This window comes from Dendropsophus ebraccatus, chromosome 10 (genome assembly GCF_027789765.1).
Source record: "Dendropsophus ebraccatus isolate aDenEbr1 chromosome 10, aDenEbr1.pat, whole genome shotgun sequence".
Lineage (NCBI taxonomy): Eukaryota > Metazoa > Chordata > Amphibia > Anura > Hylidae > Dendropsophus > Dendropsophus ebraccatus.
The window spans coordinates 74,837,966-74,864,666 of record NC_091463.1 but is presented as its reverse complement, the minus strand read 5'-3'; the positions used below and the strand labels follow the sequence as shown (position 1 = coordinate 74,864,666).

The following is a 26,701-nucleotide window of genomic DNA, read 5'->3' as shown; positions in this document are numbered from 1 at the left end:
AAACACCAGAAGTCGACACTTGACAACACATAACACTTTTGTTTTGTCACTTTTGGAATTTGTGTTAACACATAATTATTTCTTATTTGAAGACACTTATTATTTTCAAATCAAAGGGACCGCCATGGGAAGTACTTGTGCACCTACTTATGCAAATTTGTTTTTGGGGTGGTGGGAGTTTTTTCACGTATTTAATGAGGATTTGAGTTTTTTCACAAGTCACATACTTTTTTGGGGTCGTTTTATTGATGATGTTTTGATTTTGTGGGAGGGAGAGCGTGACCTGTTTGAGGCCTTTGTTGACATACTCAATCATAATGATCTGGGTATGCATTTTACCCATGAGATACATAAACACTCCATAAATTTTCTTGACATTACTATCAGTATAGACGAAAATCTCACGATTCAGACAGATATTTACCGTAAACCTACAGCGACTAATAATTTATTACACTGGACAAGTTGGCACCCTATTCCACTTAAAAGTGGGATCCCTACAGGCCAATATCTTCGTGCCAAGCGTAATTGCTCCAATGAACAAGATTTCCAACGAGAATGCAAAAATCTATACTCCCGTTTTACTACTCGTGGTTATCCCAAAAAGTCCCTTAAAAAAGCATACCATAGAGCGTGCTCGAGTGATCGCACGATCCTGCTGGCCAATTTGACCAGTGGTCAAGGGATGAGAAGGGAAACTAAGAAAGAAATTAGATGTATTGGCACATATGATGCGGATGCGGTGGAGGTTAAAAGGGTTCTTGAAAGGCATTGGAGAATCCTGACCTCGGATGAAGATGTTAGAGACGTAGTGGGGCAAAGGCCTAATATTACATATCGACGCGGTAAGAATCTTAGGGACTTACTTGTGCACAGTCATCTGTCAAGTGAACGCATCGTGAGGAATCCCTCCATAGTTGGTTCTTTTCCTTGTGGACATTGCACTTTTTGCCAGTATATGCCCAAGACAGTTGATTTTGTGAATCCAGTAGATGGCAGGATATATACTATTAGACAGTTCATTAACTGTAGCTCTAGAGGTGTAATATATGCAATTGAATGTGCTTGTAAAAAACTCTACATTGGGAAGACCATCCAGGAGCTGAGAAGACGGCTGTCTAAGCATCTCAGCTCCATTCGCACCACTCAGGATACACCATTGTCTAGACACATTCATGCGTTTCATAATGGTGATTATAATCATCTTAGGATGTGGGGCATATGTCAGTTGACACTGGGGCCCCGTAAGGGTAACTTAGACAAACAGCTTCTCCGTGAAGAAGCGAGATGGATTTTTCGTCTTTCGAGCCTGAGCCCAAAAGGTCTTAATGAAGGTTTCTCTTATGCCGCATTTTTATGATTCTAATAGCATTGATTTGTTTATATTTATTCACTGGAGTGAGTTTTTGTTTCTGTTTCTCTGGCATTTATTTGTTTATTAGTTTGCTTTAAGTAATGTATATGTGTGTCTGATCCCTATTATATATACTAATTGTGAGGAGGTTCATTCTAATTTTTATTAGTGTATATTTATTTTTGTGACATGGCACCCTATTGACTATAAGTCACTGCTTATTACTATGTCTGCCATAATTTGTTATCTCTATAATGTTAAGTAAATGTATATGAATTGTGAGTCTGTCAGTGTGTGTGATTTTTTTCTGTGGCTTGGCATTATATTGATTATTAGTTATTGTTTATTATCATGTTTGCCAGAATTTGTTATTCTATAAGCACTTGGTGTATTAATTGAATATGTATTTTTTATTAGATTTATTGGTTCCTAACGGCAGGTTGTAGTCCGTGCGCATGCGCGAGTTTCCAATGTATCTTGAGCTAGTAAGCTGATCTTATAAGTCCGCGCGCATGCGCGAGTTTTATTGGACATCGAGCTTCTGAGCTCTGTCTTCTGCGCATGCGTGGACTTTCGCTTCATTCAGTTGTGGAGTTGGTCCTAATGCGCAGGCGCGAGTGACGTGGACGGCCCGGTCATGCATTCTGCGTCCGTGGCCCTGTTAGATGACGTCCTTATCGAGCGGGTGAGCGTCATTGGATGTAAGTATGGACCTGCTGTATTGGCTGACTTATATTTGCCCTATGACTCTTAGCAGCATTTACTATGGGCGGACTTTGATGATGTAGCACGTGACGGTGAACGCAGGTGAGTGGTACCTGTGCGTGTCAATCATTATGAAGGGGAGTCCCCTTTACCACGACTATCATACGCCTTTATTGATAGGTGCTTTTATTACTCCTCCTTGTTTGGGTCATTGACACATTAGGGTATATAAGATCCTATGATGCTAGGGACACCGCCACTAGCCCTACACCTGAAGACGCTCCGTTTAGGAGTGAAACTAGTTGTGGAGGCGGTGATCAGATTTTAAGTGCTACTAACACAGTCACATTGTTCTTGTTGGACTGCAGCTAACACAGACATTAACTAGTACCACCGGTAGTGGACTTATATACATATAGTTGTTGACTGTGGAGTAGTGTTTTTAATTCACATTCTCACTTGTATTTTCTCATTATATTATTTAATAAAAGTTACGTTTTATTAGTTAGTCGGGGTTATCCCGGTTTGTTTGGGCTGCTGGCCCTTTGTGGGTGTAAGACCAAGTTTGGAATAGCCGGGTATCCCCGATTTGTTAAGGCACTAATTTAGTTTTGAGTTGTTTGAAAAGGAAAATGACATCTCAAAGCAAAGAAGACGTCACCTGTGAGCCACTGAATGATGTTTTTGTATTCAGTAGAACATTATTAGGTAGGGGTGCAGCACTGCTTTATGCCACAATACACACTGCTTCTTCCTAGTAACCCAAATCTTGATAAAAGCCCCCCTTCCTTTCCCGGGGCTGAACTGAGTGAGGTTGCTTTTATCAAAATTCACTGTGTTGCCTAAAAGATCTAGAAACTGCCCTGTGTATTGTTTCCAATCTGTCACAGACTGAGGTGGCAGCATAGAGCTCTGTGTCCGACTAGAAGGAATATACCACTGCTGCAGGGCATGCAACAGCTAATAAGTACTGGTAGACTTGAGAGTTTTAAATAGAAATAAATTACAAATTTGTATAACTTTCTGTTGATTTTAATATATATATATATATATATATATATATATATATATATATATGTATGTGTGTGTTCATATTCGCCGGAGTACCCATTTAACATTGATTACTGGGATATGTAGTTCCACTTAGCTTAGGCATGCATTATACTGATATCTCTTTTTTTTTTTTTTTATTAACTTCCCTTCTGCATCGTTCTTTTTCTTCCCTTTTATTTTTTTTTCCGGGGATAATTCCCGTGCGGGTGGAAGAATTGTTAAGATAACATTAGAGGTCTTCACCTCCAGGCTGAACCTGCTAATGACTGTGCCGCATCTCTCCCCAATACAATTAATGTCACAGGAGGTGAAGGTAGGAAGAGCACAGATCATCTCATATTGCTTCAAAACAGGAGCCTGCAATATTCGCAATATATAGACATAATACCGTGCAACTGATCTGTATGTAACTAGGTTATCTACCAATTTTACAGCTTGCTGCAGAGCACCCTGTGTCACAGTCTGTGCCCTTTCCTGAATGCAATACTAGATTCTATGAGCTACAATGTATAGTTCATATTTGTACTGCTAGTAAGACAATACAAAGCACGTCCAGAGTCAGGAGTCCATACTTTCTGCTTAAAGGGGTACTCCGGCAAAAATATTTTTCTTTCAAATCAACTGGTGTCAGAAAGTTATATAGATTTGTAATTTACTTTTATTTAAAAATCTCAAGTCTTTCCATAATTATCAGCTGCTGTATGTCCTGCTGAAAATGTTGTTTTCTTTCCAGTCTGACACAGTGCTCTCTGCTGACATCTCTGGCCAGGAACTGTCCAGAGCAGCAGCAAATCCCCATAGAAATCTCTCCTGCTCTGAAAAGTTCCTGTCTCTGACAGAGAGGTCAGCAGAGAGCACTGTGGAAAGAAAAGAACATTTTCTGCAGGACATACAGCAGCTGATAAGTATGGGAAGACTTCAGATTTTTTAATAGGAGTAAATTACAAATCTATATAACTTTCTGACACCAGTTGATTTGAAAGAAAAAGATTTTTTCTAGATAACTCCTTTAAGCTCCATTTACTTCAATTAAAGTGTTTCAAACCCGACTCAATCTGGAGGCAAGAGTGGGGCATGGTGGCCATGTTTTTGTAGCGCTGGATAACCACTTTAACCAAAGTGATTTCTTACAGGTTTTACAGGTATGCGCGGACCGAAGTAATAAGGCCTTGGTCTGCATTGCTTTCTAGCCTCTGAATAAGCCTTTGAATTTACTGACAGCAAGCCAAAAGCTCTTAAAAATGCTAAACTATAAAAACTATATATAAAAAAAAACAATAATGAATAAGCTTTGTTTGAAACAGGACAGACATTTAATCATTGCAGAGTCATAAAACATGTGCTGCCACAATCTGGCTGTATAAGGGCTGTGAATGGGGCACAGAACGTTTCCTCCATTAGATGCCGCCTCACTGCTTTATGGTCAATAAGGAAGTGCAAGTTACTTCAGCCATGCAATCAAAGGAGTCCCAATAACCTCCAGCTGCTGGGAAATCTACCAAGCAATAAAGCTGTTCTAGTCACATATGGAAATCTTTATACTGGGGTCCATTGATTTGACCATTGGGGGCAGTATTATAGTAACAGGGTTTTACTGCTGTAGAATGTTTTCTTTAGTGTCTCGGTGGCCCATTCACTACATGGGACACCGCTGCAGTCAGTGGTTGGCTGAGGGTGCCTTCATTGTTATCACGAGTCTGTCATGGAAGTATTGGGACCAGTGGGAGAGCAGATGACATCACCTCCCAAGTCATCCTCCTCCTGTCCCTTCATCGTCATACCTGTACCCCCTTCAGCATCCTCTTGTCCCTTCATCTGTATTTAAAAAAAAAAAAAAAAAAAAAAGCTATACTTACCTCACCAATATTGTTCCTCCAGTCCCCGAGGGACTCCTCTCCCTGCTCTGCATGAGTGACATCACTCACTCTGGAAGGGGGTGGGGTTTCCCGCGGCGGGGGGCACAGCTTCTTGGGACATACCCGGGACATGGTTTTGCCGGGGCTGTCTACTCAGATTCAGGACAGTCCTGGCAGAACCAGGACTGTTGGCAACTATGTACAGGTCACCCCCATTATGCAATGAACAGAGACCAACTTTGTAGTGTAGGTCCTGTCCCCTTTTCCCTGTCAGAATTCCCTAAGAGGCGCAAGCTGGGCACCCAAAACTGCGCCCGGCGTACCAAATCTATGCCAGTTTTTGTGTGTTTGCAACTTCAGCCATAACAACGTGCTCCTGCCTAGTGTGAATGGTGTTCTGGGAGAGCTGACCAAATTTGTCTTTTTTTCTGTGTACCAAATCTACACCTGTTTCCAGCAGGTGTAAATTTGGATCATGATTTACACCTGCAAGCGAGGCCATGCCTCCTCCCCGTCTTGCTGCGCCCATCAAGCGGGTGTACGCCAGGGAGAAGGGCTGAATCTGGGCCTTCTCCCTGGCATACGCCCCTGCCTGACCTTTCATAAATATCCCCCTATATTATCTCAGAATAAATAGGGTATATAACAATGATGTTTCTGAGGTGGCCAGTACATAACATAATATAATTATGAATGACTATAAACTGGAACGGGGTTAAGTTGAAGGGTAACTGAAGATGATCTGCAATCCTTATGATATATTTTACTTAATTACTGGGATTGGTTATATCATCTTAATCAAGGAAACTATTGAACCCTGCCATGGCCTTCTCATGAGGGGGGCTTTACAATAGATATATAAAATCCATACATTGAATGACTGCACTCAGTGGTTATAAATAGATCATTGATTTGCTGCGGTGACACCATCTACATTCAGGTTCAGATCTCCCAGAGAAGTAGAAGATATTGCTTGTACTGTGCCCCCGTGTTATATTAGCTGGAATGAACTGCATTATTATCAGGAGGAATCCTCATTTTATACTGCGTGTACAGAGTGCAGAACTAACACAGAAAGTTAATTAGTGACAATGTCAAACTAAAATCACTCGACTTTCTCATCCTCTGGGGAATCTGGAACCGACCGAGACCCCAGAAAGCTAGAACCAGCAGCCAGGAGGAATGATGAGAGCCTGGAGAAGAGAACAAAGGGCCAAGAGACATAAAGAGAATGAAAGATTGAAGAGAATGAAAGATAAAATCTCAATGAAAAAGCTGAACGGGGCCTTGATTGAAGACGAATACTAGAAATAATGAGGAAATACAGTAATTGGGGCGAGACCTAAGAGAATAGTTAACAATAAGCGGCCTAGGTAGAGACAACCAGTGGCCTATGAACCCTTGTGGAAATCGTCTTCCAGTATGTCCTGCAATAAGAACTGGAAGCTAGAAGCACATGCTGGGATTGGTAGTTAATGAAGGACATGGCTAACGCACCATAGAGGAGAAGTCAGCATAGGCAGTGATAACTTAAACCTGAAAATAAAATCACCATACTTATTACAGGATTAGAATTTTGTTTCTTTAGGGTACAAACACACACGGCTTATACGCTGCGTATTTACTGCTGCGATACGCAGCAGATACGCAGCAGATTAGATCTAAATAACTGAACACAGTATCAAATCTGCTGCGTATCTGCTGCGTATCTGCTGCGTATCTGCTGTGTGTGTTTGGGAATCTGTCACTAGGTTTATGGTTCCTTAAATGAGGGCAGCATAAACTAATGACAGAAATGCTGTGTGGTACTTGTATTACTTACATCATTCTGTTCAGCTGTTCTCCTAATATGCAGGAGAATAGGATTCTTGCCACACCCATCCCACCATCCACCAGCTGCTGATTGACAGGTGACTGCCTATGCCTATAAATAACTTCCAATCAGCAGCTGGTGTTTTTTTACCTCTCATAAATATCCAGGACTACTGGGCTCATGCACATAATAGAGAGGACTACTTATTGTTTGTGTTATTTAGAAGGATATCTCTGAATCGGCTGCACAAAACAATGTAAGTAATACATCAGTAAAGTCAAAGATCTGGTACTGAAATTGGCTGTAAATAGTTGGGAAAAAGGTGCCCTAAAGGGACGTGCAGAACTGAAGAAAGGACATGTTCTACGTCCCCATGTTCTGACTGGTTGTCTTCCAATGGATTTCCAGACGGTTGGGTTTGAGACCTAACTATGTGGAGGGAGGAAGATTATATGCTTTTCTCTCTTCTTCACTCTAAGCTATACACCCTCTAAGAGAAGCAAGGCTAACCCAGGGCTAGCGCCTTTCACCTTACCGAAAATTCTACAGGTTATTTTATGGATCAGTGCAACTAAATAGACCCCCTTGCTCATAGCCCACAGTAAAAGGGCATAAACATACAAAAACAGTAATAGAGGAAACAGTACCATCATAGAATTCCAGTAGCAATCATATAATAAAATCACTCTAATGCACATTTAAAGGAAAATTCCAGGGTTAGACTTTTTTTTTCAGGAGCCACTGTGACCAAATGTTTGGTGGAAGCCACCTCCTCCCCGGCTCTTTTGAAAATAATGTCCGACCCTGAACTTCTACTTTAAGAAATTTATTTTAATTATATTATAATAAATTATAATTTATTATAACAAGCGCATGAAATATAAATAAAATATCTGCAGTCAAGCATATTGAAAAATATCTAATACATTGTCATAGTACCACAATAATAATCCAAAAGAATGTGAAATTTGAGTCGACACTTAAGGGGCCCGTACACATGGGATAGCATTCAGCTGACAGCTATCTCCCCTGATCCCTTCATACACATCTAGGCCAAGACTTCTTGTGTTGTGAATGGAGACAGGAGGGGTGAGCTGCTGTCAGATTCCTCTGGTGGCGGCTTATCGCTCTCCAAGAACTAACTAAATCCAACATGCACACATCATCTGTTGGGGATAGCAGGAGGCCCTGTACAAATTAAACAGTCTCAATAAAACTGGCAGGTTCGGATGACATTTCTCTAAAGTATGGGTGCTACATTAAAGGAAACCTGTCACCACTTCCATGCTGCCTGAACCAGAAGTCTTCAAGGCAGTGTCCACTTCTACCTACACCAGGACTACCTTGAACGATATGGGAGGGAAAAGGGTAAACGGCACAGGAGAGGGGTGAGCGACACGGGGGGAGGCAGAGGGGTGAACGGCACGGAGGGAGATAGAGGGGTGAGCGACACAGGAGGGAGAGGGACAAACAACAGTAAGTATGCAAAAAGGGCAATGGCACACCAAAAATGAAAATTAATATGAAAATCTTTATTTAAACAAACTATGAAGCATGAAGGAAAAACACTTGGAAAAAGTTAAAAACACTTAAAAACAGAACAAGAGACCTTGATTGTAATCATGTGCTCAGGGCCAATAGTGGAGAACCATATACTCCAAGTAACTGTCTCAAACCCCATCCAATAACATAATGCTAGTCCCAAATCACAAATAGGATCCTGCTCTGAAATGAAATGATTCGTATATAGCAAAAAGTGCAAGTGCATGAGAAATAGATGGAACATTCACATACATGGGAAAGAAACCCTTGGCAAACAAAGGAAAAACAAACAAACAAACATGCAGCACCTAGATGGAATAGAACACAGGAGACCTAGGAAAAATATGTGGTGAAGGGCAGGAGGGGGGGGGGGAAGAGGCAAGTTTCTAAGTGTTCTGTTTTTAAGTGTTTTTAACTTTTTCCAAGTGTTTTTCCTTCATGCTTCAAAGTTTGTTTAAATAAAGATTTTCATATTCATTTTCATTTTTGGTGTGCCATCGCCCTTTTTGCATACTTACTGTTGTTTGTCTCTAGTGTTCTGTTTGGTATGCGGGCTTCTGTGCACCCGTTCTCTAATTTGTACTTATATATGTTATGACATTTAGAGCAGTGCACCTCCAGCTTTTCTGCTTGACAGGAGGGAGAGGGGTGAACGGCACAGGAGAGGGGTGAGCGACACGGGGGGGGGGGGAAGGGGTGAACGGCACAGGAGAGGGGTGAGCGACACGGGGGGGGGGGAGGGGTGAATCGCACAGGAGAGGGGTGAGTGGCACGGAGGGAGATAGAGAGGCGAGCGACACGGGAGGGAGAGGGGTGAACGGCACAGGAGAGGGGTGAGCGACATGGAGGGAGATAGAGGGGCGAGAGAAACGGGAGGGAGAGGGGTGAACGGCACAGGAGAGGGGTGAGCGACATGGAAGGGAGAGGGGTGAACGGCACAGGAGAGGGGTAAGCGGCACGGAGGGAGACAGAGGGGTGAGCGACACAGGAGGGAGAGGGGTAAGTGGCACAGGAGAGGGGTGAGCGGCACGGGACAATCACGCAGAGGGAGGGGGTGAGTGGCGTTGGGTATTGGTAGACGGCCTTACGTATGAGGGGTGGCTTACTTTCGGGTTTGGGGAGCCTTACTTTGGGCTACTTGGTAGATTAGTTGAGGTGTCTTATTTAATTAGGATGCCTTATTTTTGGGGAAACACGGTAGCATGAAAGTGCTACAAAGATGCAGAAGTGATATTGCAGTATGGACGCAAACATAAAAATTTTTTTAATTCCATTACTGCTAGGGATGGTCCGAACCGAGTTCGTACGGAGTTCGTACGAACCCGAACCATCCGCAATGATTCCCGCTGTCTGCCCTCTCCGTGCAGCGGGCAGATCCAGCGGGAGGAACACCTGGAAAACTGGGATACAGCCATAGCCATAGGCTGTATCCCAGTTTTCCAGGCGGTCCTCCCGCTGTGTCCGCCCGCTGCACGGAGCGGGTAGACAGCGGTAATCCGATGCCAAGCGTTCGGGTTCAGCCGAACCCGAACGTCGGCGGGTTCGGACCATCCCTAATTACTGCTATATTTAAAATACTTAGAAGATTATAAGTATAGCCTATAAAGCTGCAATATCAGACCTGACCCCAACACAGAAAAAGCAGAAAGTTAGAAAGCAGCTATGTTTCCCTAATCCTTTACAATCCCTCTAATCCTTGAGTTGTCCTCAAGATGTTATAAATTCTTTCCAGCTGTTTCCTAGTAATATCTGGTTCTAGGAAAACCGGAAGACAACACCACAGTGTTACTAAAGAAAAGAGAAAGCTAAATAAAACACAATGAAAAAAAAAACATTGCCTTTTTCTAGTAAAAAAAAAAAACACTGTGGCCAAATTTTTGGTGGAAGTCAATAGACAAATCTAAAAACGCTGTACCTACAATGTACACATGTTTGTGAAGGCAGACTAAATTGATAACCTGGACTGGACTGAATGAAACACCAGCATGGGCCTAGTATTATTGTGTATATAGTGTGTGGTTTTTTTTGTATATATATGTTTAGGGGCGGTGGTGCAAAGCATATTTCTATATGAAAATTTGCAAACACCCAAGGTAGGGCCCAATATTGCGCCACATACCATATAGCAACAGTTCCTTATAAACTAATACAGTTACAGTTTAATATGCAAGACTTAATTCTACATTGGAAGGAAAGAAGAGAATAGAACTGATTGAGAGGGAGGAGGAGATGACAATGGGGAGAGAAGGGTGAAGAATGAAAGATCCATTTACACTGAGATACCAGCAAGACTCCGGTCAGAGATATATAGCAGAAAATAAAAAAAAGTAGCTGAAGATAAAGGATCCAATTAGTGAGATGGAGGCGACTTCTCTATCTCCCACATACAGTAACATAAGCTGAATACTGTCCCTCTCTAATACTCTCCTTATGGAGTTATTGTTTAATGCCCCCTCCAACCTAACCCCCCAACTATACCCTCACATCCATGTCTATTCATTTCCCATTTTTTTTTTATTTTTCATCTCAGCTTGTTATCCCCTATGTATAACAAGGTGACTGGTGGGGATCTGACCGTTGGGACCTGAGAATGGAATCAGTGCTCTGTCCCACTGCAGCCACTGATTTGTTGATTTGTCAGGAAGCCGGGAGCTGGAGAAGCAGGAGGAAGCGCGAGCAGGTAATGTATTATTAGTCCAGCAGCTGCAACTTTAAAGTGACTCTGTACCCACAATCTGTCCCGCCCAAACTGCTTGTACCTTCGGATAGCTGCTTTTCATCCAAGATCTGTCCTGGGGTCCATTCAGCAGGTGATGCAGTTATTGTTCTAAAAAAAACAACTTGCAGAGCTGTGTCAAATTGGAGTGGCCTAGAGTCTCTGTGCCCTAAGCCTGCACCGCCCCTCCGTCCCTCATTCCCACCCTCCTTATCATTAGGAATGCCCCTGGACAGGATTTCTCCTAATCATCACTTGTCTGAACACTGCACATGGGCCTTAACGATCCAGCATGTGTGTTTAAACAAATAATGATTAGGAGAAATCCAGCTTGGGGGCGTTCCTAATGATGAGGAGGGTGGGGAGGAGGGCGGGAGAGGCGGTGCAGTCCTAGGGTACAGACACACCAGGCCACGCCAATCTGACACAGGGCTGTAATTTAAAAATGAGTTTTTTTAGGATAATAACTGCATCACCTGCCAAACGGACCCCAGGACTGATCTGGGTTAAAAGCAGCTATCCAACAGTTCAAGTGGTTTGGGGGAAGCAGATTGTGGGTACAGAGTCGCCTATGGCTATGGCTGTATCCCAGTTTTCCAGGTGGTCCTCAGGCTGTATCCACCCTCTCTACGGAGCTGGCAGACAGTGGGAATTAGAAGACGAGAGTTCAGGTTCATGCAAACCCGAACCATGGCCGGTTCGCTCATCTCTAATTCTCGCAGCGGAATGAAAAAATATATATGACACTACAGAGTATTGCAGCAGATTTCCCTGTGGAACTCGCAGCATTAAATCCGCTGTGATACTGTTTGTGTAAAGGCACCCCTAAGGTGAAGCTGCCATCAGTTTCCCAAACTACAGGCAGTATGCAACACTGATATGTTAGGTGTGTACAATAATACTGTATGTCATTCACTTTGCCGCAGCTTTTTAGGATACTCACAGTTCTGAAAGTGATAAGTGTCAATCAGAGCCTGTGGAAAGGGAAGAAGCTGCCAGGGGACCCCCCTCTCCCCCCCATGATTTGGAGACATGTTCTCGGTGGATTTTATATTGCTAGATTACGTGTGATAGGATGCTGATCCTGGGATTTATTCTGGTTGCCATTTAGGAGTCGCAAAGGAATTTTTCTCCCTGTGATGCAGGAATTGGCATTTGCCTCATGACAGCACAATAGGGTTTCTGTAGATGAAATTGACGGACTCTTGTCTTTTTTATACCTTATTAAATATGTTACTATGTGTTACTACTTTAAAACTCTACAGCATTTAAAAAAAAATCATATACTATTCTGTACCTGAAAAAAGAGACCATCTTCAGTGCAGAAATTAAAGGGTGTAAGTATTGACACCTCACATGAGTCCTCCAGCACTACCTTCAGATTGCTAGGTGACAATCTTAGTTAAAAAGATCTAAACGTATTCAGGGTTGTCACCCATTGCCTCCAGGATCTGTTGCTAGGGAACAGACTGATCAGATTTAGGTTCTGTATTTTTTGTTCAAAAGGAATGGTGCCTGCTAATGTCTGAACTCAATGTTGTTGCAGTAGTTGTGGACCCTAAAAGTACACAAAAATGAAGGAAAGACAAACTATGAGGCAAACTTAGTGTGGATATACACAGTACACTACACAACCATTTTGTCAGGAATGTGCAGTAGCCTGGTGTGAACTGGGCCTGTTTTTACTTTTGTGTGACACACCCGCTTGCTTCTCAGCTTCCTGGCAATGCAGGAGTTAAATTGATCACTGCTAGACTTGATTAATCAGCTGAGTAAGTCTTTTGACTGACTGGTTTCTCCACCTGTCTGGAACCTGGAAGATCAGAGTGCCGGTCCAATGGGGATCCGGACTGGGCTCTTGGTCATCATAAAAGAAAGCTAAGCCAGTCTCCCAGCGCTGGCTATTAGGTTTCATACCCTGGTCCCAGCTCCCCCTGTCTATTCCTGTGATAGCCGTCCTAACACCCTCTGCTTGCTCGACTTCGTTACCTGACCTCTTGCTTGACTTTTTGACCATCCGATTGTTACCTGATTTTGTACAACGCTGCCCGTTTGGTTCTGACCTTGCTTGTTTGACTATGTGATATTGTGTTTGTTTGTCTGTCTTGTTCTGTGTGCACGTATTCAGTACAGGGAACGTCTTTGTGGTTGTCCGCGGCTGCCTAGGGCCGATTGTGGCAAGTAGGTAGGGACAGTTGGTGGGTTCGGTATTAGGGCTCACTGTCGCGTTTTGTCCCTGCCTCCCCATCCCTGACACATTTTTTCTCCTTTCTTACAGTTTGACCACTGATGTATAGGAGGCATATCCTCTACGGACATTAATAAGCTATTGTAGATGGCTACAGAGGTCCATGATTTGGTGGTCCAGTGGTTGAATCTTTACACATTTGGCAACTAAAGGTTGAGGAAACTGGCATTGTAAGTCAGAGATAGGTTGGGAAGGCAACTAAGGAGCCAGAAAATGTCAATGGAACGGCTTCTCAACATCTATCACCCTCTGGAACAGCAGTCCCAAGATTACAAATGGCACCCCCGAAGCAGATTAAAACCCCAAAGACAGCAGACATGCAATAGACAATATGTTCAGTGACCTTCGATTTAATCAATGTCTGATTAAAACCTCGAAGATACATAAAAGGAAGATCCCAGCTAGCATTCGGAGGACTTCTAAAACACCCACAAGAAGACCTAGACTAACAAGTACAAGAATCCACATCCATCAATTAGAAGATCTTATCCAACAACTAGAAGAACTTGGAGAACCTATCCGAATTCTGCTTATTAGTGTTTATTGTACCGAAAAACAAGATGGCTGCAGAGTAAGGAGCGTGCTTGGATATTAGTTCTTGACTAGCGTTACCTACAGTAAAGGACCAGTAATGGTGACTCCAGAACATACTAAGGAACATGGAGCTCTAGAAATTCTCCATATGTGCTTAACCATGAGAGATAGAGAGTGATAGGATGTATGTTACATTTATCGGTGGTACTTTATTAAGATTTTATAGAAAAGACAGTGATCACAGGATTATCAGGTCATCATTATTACTATTATTATGTAGACTGTATAGAAACCCCTGACTGACCCCAAATCCCTTGATTAAAGTGTCCTCTTAAGATCATAACATGCAATAGGAATAGACAAGTGTAATGTTCATGTCTAAAGTAGCAAAACTTGACCTTTCCAGATATAATGGAGTGTGTTAGGTTTCTAGTAGAAGAGAACTAAGACATAAAGTATATTGTATATAGACAAAGAAGTGATGAGGATTCTTGACATTTACTTAGCAGGGGGTGGGTTTGTATTGCAAGACTAATGTATCAAGCTATCTTACTTGATTTCTTTGCATTGAATGATAATATATATATATATATATATATATATATATATATATATATATATCAACTAAACAAAGGCTATAGGAGACAGGATAAAAATTAAAAATGACAACATCATGTAGTGATACCAGCACATCCTGATTTATTACATTACACAGTATGTATGACATCCAGGAGTGAATACAATTCTAGTCATAAGGTGAATTCTAGTGAACGTAGATCAGTAAATAGTGAACATTTATTTATAATTCTTTCCTGGTTATATTTCAGGTGAAGATATATTTTTTTAAATTAAATGCTTGATATCGAGTATATTTCGCTGATAATCCCCTATGTAAATAAGCCTTTATGGTAGCTATCCAAAAACAGTAAAGTGGTAAAAATAATCAAGAACAATACAAACTCTCTCTTTATACATAGAGTTATAGAAGACTGTCCACAGTGATCTACTAAAGCTGTTATGGAATCTGTTGGTGGAGATCTGTATGGGGGAAAATTCCTTAGAGGACCCCAATGTATGGACCCCTATCAGAAAACTGACGGTAGAGAAGAATTACATACTTCGCTACTGTCATCTGTTCACTCACCCCATAATCAGGACAATCACCACCTGTAGACATAGTACTAAAGCTTCTATTACACAAGCCAACAGCGAGCTGGTGAGTGCGAGGGGGCCACGGGGAGCTGCGGCAGGGGCTCCCCAGCCAATCTTTAGATTGTCCAGGGCAGCCCATAGATAGCGGTTGTCTGCTACCGCCGCTCCTGTTGCATGGGGCGACGGCAGCAGATCATTGCTATCCTAGTCGTAAGTCTTTAAACATGTTGAAAGACATTGAAAGACAACGATCAGCCGACATCGTGCATATGACCAATAATCGCCCAAATACGGCCGTTTAGCGTAATAGGGCCTTAAGACTATGTTAGAGGGGAAGAAGCTATTTATTCTGTGCTGCAGGAGTGAAGGGTGGATGATTGGGTTTTCTGATCAGTTCTTGTACCATCCACCCGAATGAGATTTTCGAGGATCCCACCAAGCCCTCCATTCATAAAACTATTGCTTCATCTATGTTACATAAGGAATAAGTTATTGGAGAATCTATTCATAATTATATGCTGGGGTCAGCAGAGTACCAAAATTTGATAAAACATACTCGTTGTGGCAAAAAAAAAGTTTGACATGCCACAGAGTTTTGGCAAAAAGTTTAAAGGGGAACTCCAGGTAGAGGTTAAAAAAAATTAAACTTCTGCAGAAGCATATAGCATTACTTACCTATCTATTCCAGTTTTAAAACTACCAAAAATCCATTTTTTTTTTTTTTTTTTGGGGGGGGGGGGTTGTTCTGTTTTGTGTTTCTGTACTTCCTGGTTGAGCAGTTGTACACAGTACTACAGGTTCCAGAATGCAATGCTTTCCCTCAGCTGTTTATCACAGTCCTCCACCCTGCACATTCCCCACCCAAATCTGTTGCAGAGCATCTAGGCTGTGTTCACACATTGCAGTTTCATTGTGTTATTGAATTATTTGCAGTACTTTATCATTTCATTGTGGTCCCACCCACACAGCACACTGTATTCTCTACCTGTAACACCACACAGCACGCTGTATTCTCTACCTGTAACACCACACAGCACTGTATTCTCTACCTGTAACACCACACAGCACGCTGTATTTTCTACCTGTAACACCACACAGCACACTGTATTCTCTACCTGTAACACCACACAGCACACTGTATTATCTACCTGTAACACCACACAGCACTGTATTCTCTACCTGTAACATCACACAGCACTGTATTCTCTACCTGTAACATCACACAGCATGCTGTATTCTCTACCTGTAACACCACGCACCACACTGTATTCTCTACCTGTAACACCACACAGCACACTGTATTCTCTACCTGTAACACCACACAGCACGCTGTATTCTCTACCTGTAACACCACACAGCATACTGTATTCTCTACCTGTAACACCACACAGCACGCTGTATTCTCTACCTGTAACACCACACAGCGCTGTATTCTCTACCTGTAACACCACACAGCACACTATATTCTCTACCTGTAACACCACACAGCACACTGTATTCTCTACCTGTAACACCACACAGCACACTGTATTCTCTATCTGTAACACCACACAGCACACTGTATTCTCTACCTGTAACACTACACAGCACACTGTATTCTCTACCTGTAACACCACACAGCACAGTATTCTCTACCTGTAACACCACACAGCACGCTGTATTCTCTACCTGTAACACCACACAGCACGCTGTATTCTGTACCTGTAACACCACACAGCACACTGTATTCTCTACCTGTAACACCACACAGCAAACTGTATTCTCTACCTGTAACACCACACAGCACAGTATTCTCTACCTGTAACACCACACAGCACGCTGTATTCTCTACCTGTAACACCACACAGCGCTGTATTCTCTACCTGTAACACTACACGGCACTGTATTCTCTACCTGTAACACCACGCAGCACACTGTATTCTCTCCCTGTAACACCACACAGCACTGTATTCTCTACCTGTAACACCACACAGCACGCTGTATTCTCTACCTGTAACACCACACAGCACACTGTTACTACCTGTAACACCGCACAGCACGCTGTATTCTCTACCTGTAACACCACACTACACACTGTATTCTCTAACTATAACACCACACAGCACGCTGTATTCTCTACCTGTAACACCACACAGCGCTGTATTCTCTACCTGTAACACCACACAGCACACTATATTCTCTACCTGTAACACCACACAGCACACTGTATTCTCTACCTGTAACACCACACAGCACACTGTATTCTCTATCTGTAACACCACACAGCACACTGTATTCTCTACCTGTAACACTACACAGCACACTGTATTCTCTACCTGTAACACCACACAGCACAGTATTCTCTACCTGTAACACCACACAGCACGCTGTATTCTCTACCTGTAACACCACACAGCACGCTGTATTCTGTACCTGTAACACCACACAGCACACTGTATTCTCTACCTGTAACACCACACAGCAAACTGTATTCTCTACCTGTAACACCACACAGCACAGTATTCTCTACCTGTAACACCACACAGCACGCTGTATTCTCTACCTGTAACACCACACAGCGCTGTATTCTCTACCTGTAACACTACACGGCACTGTATTCTCTACCTGTAACACCACGCAGCACACTGTATTCTCTCCCTGTAACACCACACAGCACTGTATTCTCTACCTGTAACACCACACAGCACGCTGTATTCTCTACCTGTAACACCACACAGCACACTGTTACTACCTGTAACACCGCACAGCACGCTGTATTCTCTACCTGTAACACCACACTACACACTGTATTCTCTAACTATAACACCACACAGCACACTGTATTCTCTAACTATAACACCACACAGCACACTGTATTCTCTACCTGTAACACCACACAGCACACTGTATTCTCTACCTGTAACACTACACAGCACTGTATTCTCTACCTGTAACACCACTAAGCTCTGTATTCTCTACCTGTATCACCACACAGCACACTGTATTCTCTACCTGTAACACTACACGGCACTGTATTCTCTACCTGTAACACCACACAGCACTCTGTATTCTCTACCTATAACACCACAGAGCACACTGTATTCTCTACCTGTAACACCACACAGCACCCTGTATTCTCTACCTGTAACACCACACAGCACACTGTATTCTCTACCTGTAACACCACACAGCACCCTGTATTCTCTACCTGTAACACCACACAGCACGCTGTATTCTCTACCTGTAATGCTGATATTGGAATAAAGTAAAGAACATTTAGAATTTTTTTCTTTTCATTTCCACACACATATTAAGATTAAGCATCTTTTATCTTTGAAGTTGAGCCTCATTTACTCGTGTTACTGCATCATTTTTGTGAATACACTGCAGTACTGCAATGACACTCCAACATGTGTGCACACGTCTGCACAATCAGAGAAATCAGTGCTGCACCTGCTTCTGGCTGGTCAGAGATGGTGATTGGGGGATCCAGCCAAGCCTCCTGGGAGATCACGCCCTGCCCCCTGTCTGCATCATCAGCCTGATCTCAGCAAACACACACAATGTGAGACAGAGGCATGGGATATTTGTCTCCTAAGGTGGGAGAGCAGTGGGAACAGGAGACAATGTGAATTGGCACAGGGGCCATTATTCTTCACTTCCTGGATTTCTATCAGCTACCAGTGTGGCAGAACCGTACAGGTATGGTAATACATTATATAGAGTCATCTATATAACTTTTAATAGAAAACAAGTTTTCCTTATCCGGAGTTCCCCTTTAATCAGTCAGGGTCTGAGTGTTCAGGAGAATCACCAAGGAGAAATCAGTGAAATTACTCCCGACTGTGTTATATGACCTGGACGGCCGCAAAACACGTTGTCTATGGGACCGTCCAGGTCTGATGGACACAAAGCAGGGAGAAGAATGCATGGCAGCGTGAATTTCCTAAAGGGGTAGTTCACCCCAAAATGTTTTCTTTCATATCAACTGGTACCAGAAAGTGCCAGAGACTTGTAATTTACTTTAACTATTTTTTGTATTAAAAAATCTTGTCTTACAGTACTTATCATCTGCTGTATGTCCTGCAGAAATTAGCACTTCTTTGTTTATTACGGAGCCCTCTCTGCTCTATTCCCACCACCCGCATAGTAAAATCCCATAGTGTTAACCTGTGTTTTTCACATATGTTTTGAATGCATTTTTAAACACCTAAAAAATGTTCCGTATAATGGCATCCTAACAAGGAGATCAAGATCTTGTAAACCTTTTTGAGCAGCAATTTCACTGAACCTAATAATACGTTTTTTCCGGGTGCATCCGAGACCTCATAGAGAATGCAGATTGAACAGAAGCTTTTGCTACAGCTTTGATTTTGGCCAGAAAAATAATTCTTGGAGCTGGATATGAATAAATTATCATCTGTAGAAGGTTAGATCATCCTTATGAAAACATGCGAGTAAACGAAATAAAAGATTTTGTACTTTTTGGAATTGTGGTTGGACTGGAAATACGTGAGAAGTATCAATTTGTAATATTTATCACTAGTGATTTTATATTATATTTTTATATTTGCAAAGTGGTTAAGAAAATGTGCAAAATTCATGTAAAATAATGTATTCAAAATACATCACAAGGCCTGTTCACATTACGAAAAACAGGCGGAAATTCCAAGACGAACCCCCACCCGTGGACTACGCTCAGAATCTCGCCTTTGCTTTCCGCACCTCTCCACTCAAGGAATTCACATGTCAATGTCAACGGAGAGGCATGGAAAGCAGAGGCGCACAAGGCATCCCATTGAAACAGCTAGATGGGAATCCGAGCAGAGTCCGCGGGTGGGGATTCCGCTCAGTATTTTTGCCTGTTTTCCGTAGTGTGAACGGGCACTTAGGTACTCCTCCTCGTGACATCTCATGGCTGGCTTACATTTCCACAGATTTCTAGTCCATTTTCAAGTAGAGTGGCTGACCCCAAGTAATCTGGCACATGACTCTAATGCTCAGCCACTCAACTGCATTAGCTGCCCAAAAACCACGGGCAAGAACACACAGCTGACATATGAGAAGCCAATGGCCGTACAATTTTTTTAACAAAGTTATGCAGCCAATGGCTATTGCCTTTTGGCTACATCATGCTGGCTGCATCCTAAATGTCCCCATACAACCTACACTTTTGTCAGCCGTACCTGCCGCTCACAGCATAACGCCGGGTTCAGACGCTGTATGAACATCGTCTGTTGTCTGACATGTCAAACAACGGCCGATGTCTCGGATTTTCACACGGACATTACTTCATCTTAATTGGAATGTGGGCACATTTGGGTGTGCCCACACTCCAATTAGCCCTAGAGCACAATGTAACGTACGACCGTAATTTACATCTTGTGCGTCCGGGTTCAATAAATAGCAGCCGCACAAAATATACCAATCAATTATTTTGTGTGGCCGCAGAGAACCCCGGCCGTAGTGTATACACTATGGCCGTGGTTCCGTAGGCGGCAACTTGCAACATCGGGCGTTGTTTATTGTAAAAGTACGTAGTGTGAACTTGGTCTAAAGTTGTATGGGGCTCTCCCAATCAACCACTAACAGATGATGTCAGTGAGGATAGGGCATGATGGAAAATCTGAGTGAGATAAGCTGCAGCCAGTGCGGCCAAACGTTCCTGTTTATGGGCAGGATGGTGTTGGACAGCAGATATTGAAGAGGTATGACCGCTTTAACACTAAATATGGTACCCATACACCAACACTAAAGTTGGCTGAACCTGCCAGTGGGTTCGGACGACTCTTTTAGGCTAAGGCTACATAGTATTTCCTGATCGCAACATTGTGTTGCATGACTTCATTACTCATTTAAAGGAGAAGTCCGGCCAAAATTAATTCTTGATATGTTGTTACTTATGAAATGTTATACAAATTTCTAATGTACATTAATTATGGGAAATGCACATATAGGGCTATTTACCTTAATTTAGTAGATCAGGAAGTGTTAGAATTCTCTCAGATCCAGTGACGTCACAACGAAAGGTGTAATTCCTATGGAGTGTCCAGCAGGGGGCGCTCTCTATATAGAAGTCTATGGGACTTTATTGTTTCTATGGATTTCTATGTAATGTAATTGTAGTGTACAGTATGCTTTATTGAATGAATACATCTGTGGAATACTTTGGGGAGCAAGTGTCCTTGCTCCCCAAAGTATTGCATAAATGTATTCATTCAATACATTAGGATATCACAGTAAGCCCGCCGATCCGCCGCCCGCCGATCCGCCGCATTCCCGCCGCACTCCCGCCGATCCGGGCCATTTACACTGAACTACAGCTCCCATCATCTGCTTATAGTATAACAGGTGATGGGAGCTGTAGCTTGGTAATGGATATCACTTGCCTGCGATGCCACTGCTTATGCCGCCGGGCGCAGGGGGGAGCCGCTCAGTACATAGGAGCGCTCCCCCCTCCTCCTCCTTCCGGGAACCTTCCCCCTATAGCACTGCTGACTCCCTGCCTGGCCGCCGCTCTCCCCCCATACATACCGGCTCCCGATGCATCAGCGCGGACACCAGGAAGCTGTAGTGGGAGCTGTAGTTCAGTGTATATGGTCCAGATCGGCGGGAGTTCGGCGGGAATGCGGCAGGAATGTGGCGGATCAGCGTGCGGCGGGAATGCGGCATGCGGCGGATCAGCGTGCGGCGGGAATGCGGCGGATCAGCGGGCTTACTGTGATATCCTAATGTATTGAATGAATACATTTATGCAATACTTTGGGGAGCAAGGACACTTGCTCCCCAAAGTATTCCATAGATGTATTCATTCAATAAAGCACACTGTACACTACATTACATTACATTACATAGAAATCCATAGAAACAATAAAGTCCCATAGACTTCTATATAGAGAGCGCCCCCTGCTGGACTTTCCATAGGAATTACACCTTTCGTCGTGACGTCACTGGATCTGAGAGAATTCTAACACTTCCTGATCTACTAAATTAAGGGAAATAGCCCTATAAGTGCATTTCCCATAATTAATGTACATTAGAAATTTGTATAACTTTTCATAAGTAACAACATATCAAAAATTAATTTTGGCCGGACTTCTCCTTTAAGTGAATAGGGTCATAATAATAATAATAATAATAATTTCTTTACATATATAGCACCAACTTATTAGGCTGAAAGAGAGATCACTCTATCTACTAATGTTACAAAACATACCAGTGGTGTAAATCATCACTTTACCATCTTATGTTGCGTTTACACGAAACGATAATTGGTCCGATCGTACGATTAACGATGTCGGAGTAACGATTTTTTTTCATAACGATCAGCGTTTAGACGGTACGATATATCGTACGGAAAATCGTTTTGCGATCACTTAAGCCTATCTCACACATTGGTTAAATCGGCGAACGACTGTTCACACGGAACTTTCTGCGATTTTTTTGCGAACGACGATTTGATAACATGTTGAAAGATCAAAATGAACGATTTCTCGTTTGTCGTTTGATCGTTTGCTGCATTTACACGTACGATTATCGTTCGAATTCGATCGTTATCGCGCAAATTCGCACGATAATCATTACGTGTAAACACAACTTTAAAATCTGCTCTATTATGTGGTTGGGTGGATTAGGTGTCAGGGCCAGGTGTGAATGTGACCTCTCTATAAGCACAGCTGCACCGCTGGCTTGTTCTCCGCCCGTATCCTGTCACTGCTGAGCATTGTGCCTATAATTAATACCAAACACTAGAGAGGTTAATTAGGAGGAGGATGATGATGATGATGATTATAATGATGATGATGGAGATAATTGAGCTAAGGATTTACTTTGAATTTCAAGGATTGATTCAACATCAGCTAGAAGATACCAGCTACTGCAAACGACTTGTATCTTGTGTGGTAACATGGTGTGATCTCAATGTGGCTTAAATGGTCACTGTCAACAAACTTCCCTATATGTGATAGCTCAATTGATTCCTAACTTATTAGTAAATTACTTAATTTACCAAAAATAACTTCTTATACCAGAAAAAAAGCCCCAGAGTCTTGGCCACTAACTGTTGTCCACTGTCTATTGTTAGGGCAATTCTGTCTAGCAGCAGAGAGGCCAAGATGGCACATAGTAAGTGGGGGTAGGACTAAAGGCCCTATTGCACAAAGCGATTATCGGCCGTTACGGCCAATAATCATTTAGTGTAGTAGAAGACAATGATCAGTCGACATGCACGGTGTCAATTGATCATTGTCTTTCAACAGGCTGAAATGCTATCAGCCTGGCAACAATCGGACGGTCGGCGCCAGATTCCACTCTGGAGAGGTGGAATCTGATTGGTTGCTAGGGGCAACAAAAACAATTCTACTTTACACCAGTTTGATACATCTCCCTCTATGTCTCTATAAAACATATTCTAGCATTTGAGAGGGTTTTTTTTTTAAAGTTCTCCTGTCTTGGCACAGCACCACATCATCCTCACTTCCCCATGGAGATAATGGCCAATTATGTTGTTGGATGCAATGAAGCATTGCCCCATCTTCAGTGGACAGCTATTGTATGTGTATGACTAGGTATGTAGTGCCTCACCTGGGAACCTAGACAACTGCAAGAAGTCCCCTTAGAGTCTGGCCACACCAGGCCCTCATCTGCTAAAGCCTATGGGGGAGATTTATCAAACATTGTGTAAAGTGAAACTGGCTCAGTTGCCCCTAGCAACCAATCAGATTCCACCTTTCATTCCTTACAGACACTTTGAAAAAATGAAAGGTGGAATCTAATTGGTTGCTAGGGGCAACTGAGCCAGTTTCACTTTACACCATGTTTGATAAATCTCCCCCTATGTGTCTCTGTGCGTCTTTAAGTGGCCACATCTACCAGCAGTAGACTATGGTGTCACCAATAGAATACACAATACTCACAGTCCTCATGGTGGCTACCCCCTACCTCCTTATACCCAGGCAAATGTTGACATGTTAAGCAGATATAACAGTCTATAATATCTCATCTCTATAGTAGTTCTCTGTACCAGTTCACCTGCCATTAGCTACTTGCGAATCTCGTCTAGTACCCAGAACTGTGCATTATCACCACGCTATACAGTGTGTGATCAATCAATGTGTTCTTGGCTATAGCTATAGCTTGGTTCCAGGCCAGCCCAGGGCAACTCAGTCCACAGTCACGGTTTAGACGTCTTAACACACACAGCCTAATACATGCTCAAGGCAGTCCTTAAACTGCCCCATAAGGGCTACAGCACCCCTCCTTCTGATGCAAGGTCACAGTGGCAAAAGTGATAGGTCGCCTTCCATTTGTCCCAGATTTTAGCCCTAAGGCAGACAGCGAATTGACCTGGTTGACCGTCTCTCTTGGATTTGGTTATAGATCTCTCTTCTGAATTCTTTCTTTGCTGCAAAATCGCAGTTAATACAGCCACACGCTCTCTCATGTATGCTTCTTTTCTTTTTACAGTCTGCTGATTTTTTCCCCATCCTCTTGGAGTACCTTCCCTTGTTATATGTCAGGACTGAGGATGAAATACTGTGCCACAGTAATGTTTCACATTCATCTCAAGGGGACAGACTCTGTCTATTGTCGTCTATGTCCATGAGGCTTGCTGTAAAGCATCTCAATAAATGCTGTTAAGAACAGTTAAGGAAATATGGCAGCCTCCATGACGAAGAACAAAAAGTAAAATAAAAAACTTACAGTCAGAAAGTAGAAGCAGAAGAACAACTTTTTAATCAGCAAAAGAAAATTTAGGTAATACAAGTCCTTTAAGATTATATGCCATACTTTGGGACCATTATAGAGCAGTAGCTTTAGGAGTGAGTATTGGTAGCTGCAGGGAAGAGAGGGCCAAGGAGACCCAATGGCTTTGCCTAGTCAGTGGTAAGAGATGATGGACTCTCTTCACTTTCCATAATTGCTGACATAGTGAAATGAGCTGCCCAATAGTCTGAGGGACTCCGTACTGAATAATTACAACATGAGCTTTTACCGGATTTGCACATTAATAAGGAAAAAGACATTAAAGAGATTCTGCTGCCTCCAAACCCCCCTAAACTACACTAATAAGTAAAAAAAAAAAAATTCAAACGTCGCTGATTCTGAATCTATCATCTTTATTTATCCTTGTTTTTGCACCTCCCTGCTTTAAGCCTAGAAACCAAGCATGTTGATGCATAAAGACGAGGACTAAACTCAGCAATATAATGAAGAGGACTACTAAGATTCCAGCCTTTGCAGGCTCACAGCAAGGGTATGCAAGTGATTCGGAAGCTCAAACGAGCGCCTTTAAATTACACCCAAGCTATTCAACCATCAAAGACCGCCAAACCAATCAGCTGACTGCAGCAAAAGGGAAGAGGAAAAATAATAGCATGTCTGTAGCAAATCAATAAAGTCCTGTAGCGGTCTATTTTTTACTACGGATGAACTTCAGGGTCATGCTGGTGGCCTTGTGTTGTTACGTATTTCTAAAAGGATGCTTCAGATCAGATTTTCATCTTTCTAATAGATTCCACTGAGACCGTTCATTACTCTTTCGCCACCATCTACCATGCATGTTATGTCTAGGCCATTTCCAGTATTTTCTCAATTAGAATTGTTACCCATCCATCTCCAGTCCATTACATATCATAAATCCTGGCTGAAATCTGAATCTCAATCATAACAATAGAGTATAGTCCATTTTGTGTTATTTGTCCCAATGCTTTACGATGACAAGGCTACCATTCACATGGAAATCTTCAAGCATACATACATCTTGCTTCTGATTTCTTCCCGTTCCTCTATAGTCCTACTTGTTCTTTGGGTTTCTTTGACTTTTATCTCCATTGCTTAATCCCTCTATTGTCTATATAATAAGTGTGTCTCGTAACCTCCGTGGTCGTACCTTCTCCGGGGATTCACCATCTTTCTCGCCCTTTACGTTGCCATGCACAATGTCCTTTACCAATGTATGTGGAAGCACCCCCTCCTGTTCTCTCATATGTTCCAGTTTTGTCTCCACATTTAATTCCTTTATCTTTCCTCTTGCATACCGTATATCTTCTCTCTCTTCCTCTCAACATCCTTTCCCTCTCTTCTTTCCAATCTCCTTTTCCACCCACTAATACTGTCGTTTTCTACACTGTTAATTCTCCTCCTCATTATATCTCTTTTACCCCTCGCCATCCCCCCTCCCTCGCTCTGTCCCTTCCTCTCTCGCTCTCTGACTGATATATTGTTCCATTAAAGCTTTCACAACCTTTTAAGAAAATAAAATCAGCAGAGAGAGACGAGGGCTGAATGGAAAAGAACATGAAAAGATTTTGGATAGCAAAGAAGGCTTAGGACGTAGGGTAGAACAGCCAAGTGTCACATAGAAGGAAAATATATATATATCTTTCACTCTCCTACCAGCAATATCCATCGCTTACCGGAATAAATCATTCTATAAGTCCAAAACCTCTAGGAGGAAATGTCCTCTAGGAGTATTTAAGAGAAACCTCTAAGAACAGCGCCTTCCTCTACACCTGCTGCATAGGGAGAAGCAGATGAAGATGTTGTCACACTTTTAATGAAGTGCTCTTAATTAACATGTAATTGACACTTATTTCATTAGCAGGTTTCTTCCAGAGGAGCACGAGGTCATATCGCGGAATAGCGGAGGCGAGCGTAGTAATGTAATCAGTACAGGAATCGAAAGAAAAGGCAATCAATGCATTACATCAGTGTATGTTGGGTTAGTAGCATAGTCTTTGGGATGGTA

General features: G+C 42.6%; 1 long non-coding RNA gene across 1 annotated transcript in view; it reads right to left on the bottom strand.

The window, feature by feature from the left end:
• Positions 1–23,606, bottom strand: part of LOC138802644 (uncharacterized) — a 46,285-nt gene extending 22,679 nt beyond the window's left edge. Inside the window, exon 1 of the long non-coding RNA XR_011364795.1 lies at positions 23,536–23,606. This is a non-coding gene — a long non-coding RNA (uncharacterized lncRNA). The remainder of the gene's footprint in view (positions 1–23,535) is intronic.
• Between the last annotated feature and the right edge of the window lie 3,095 nt (positions 23,607–26,701).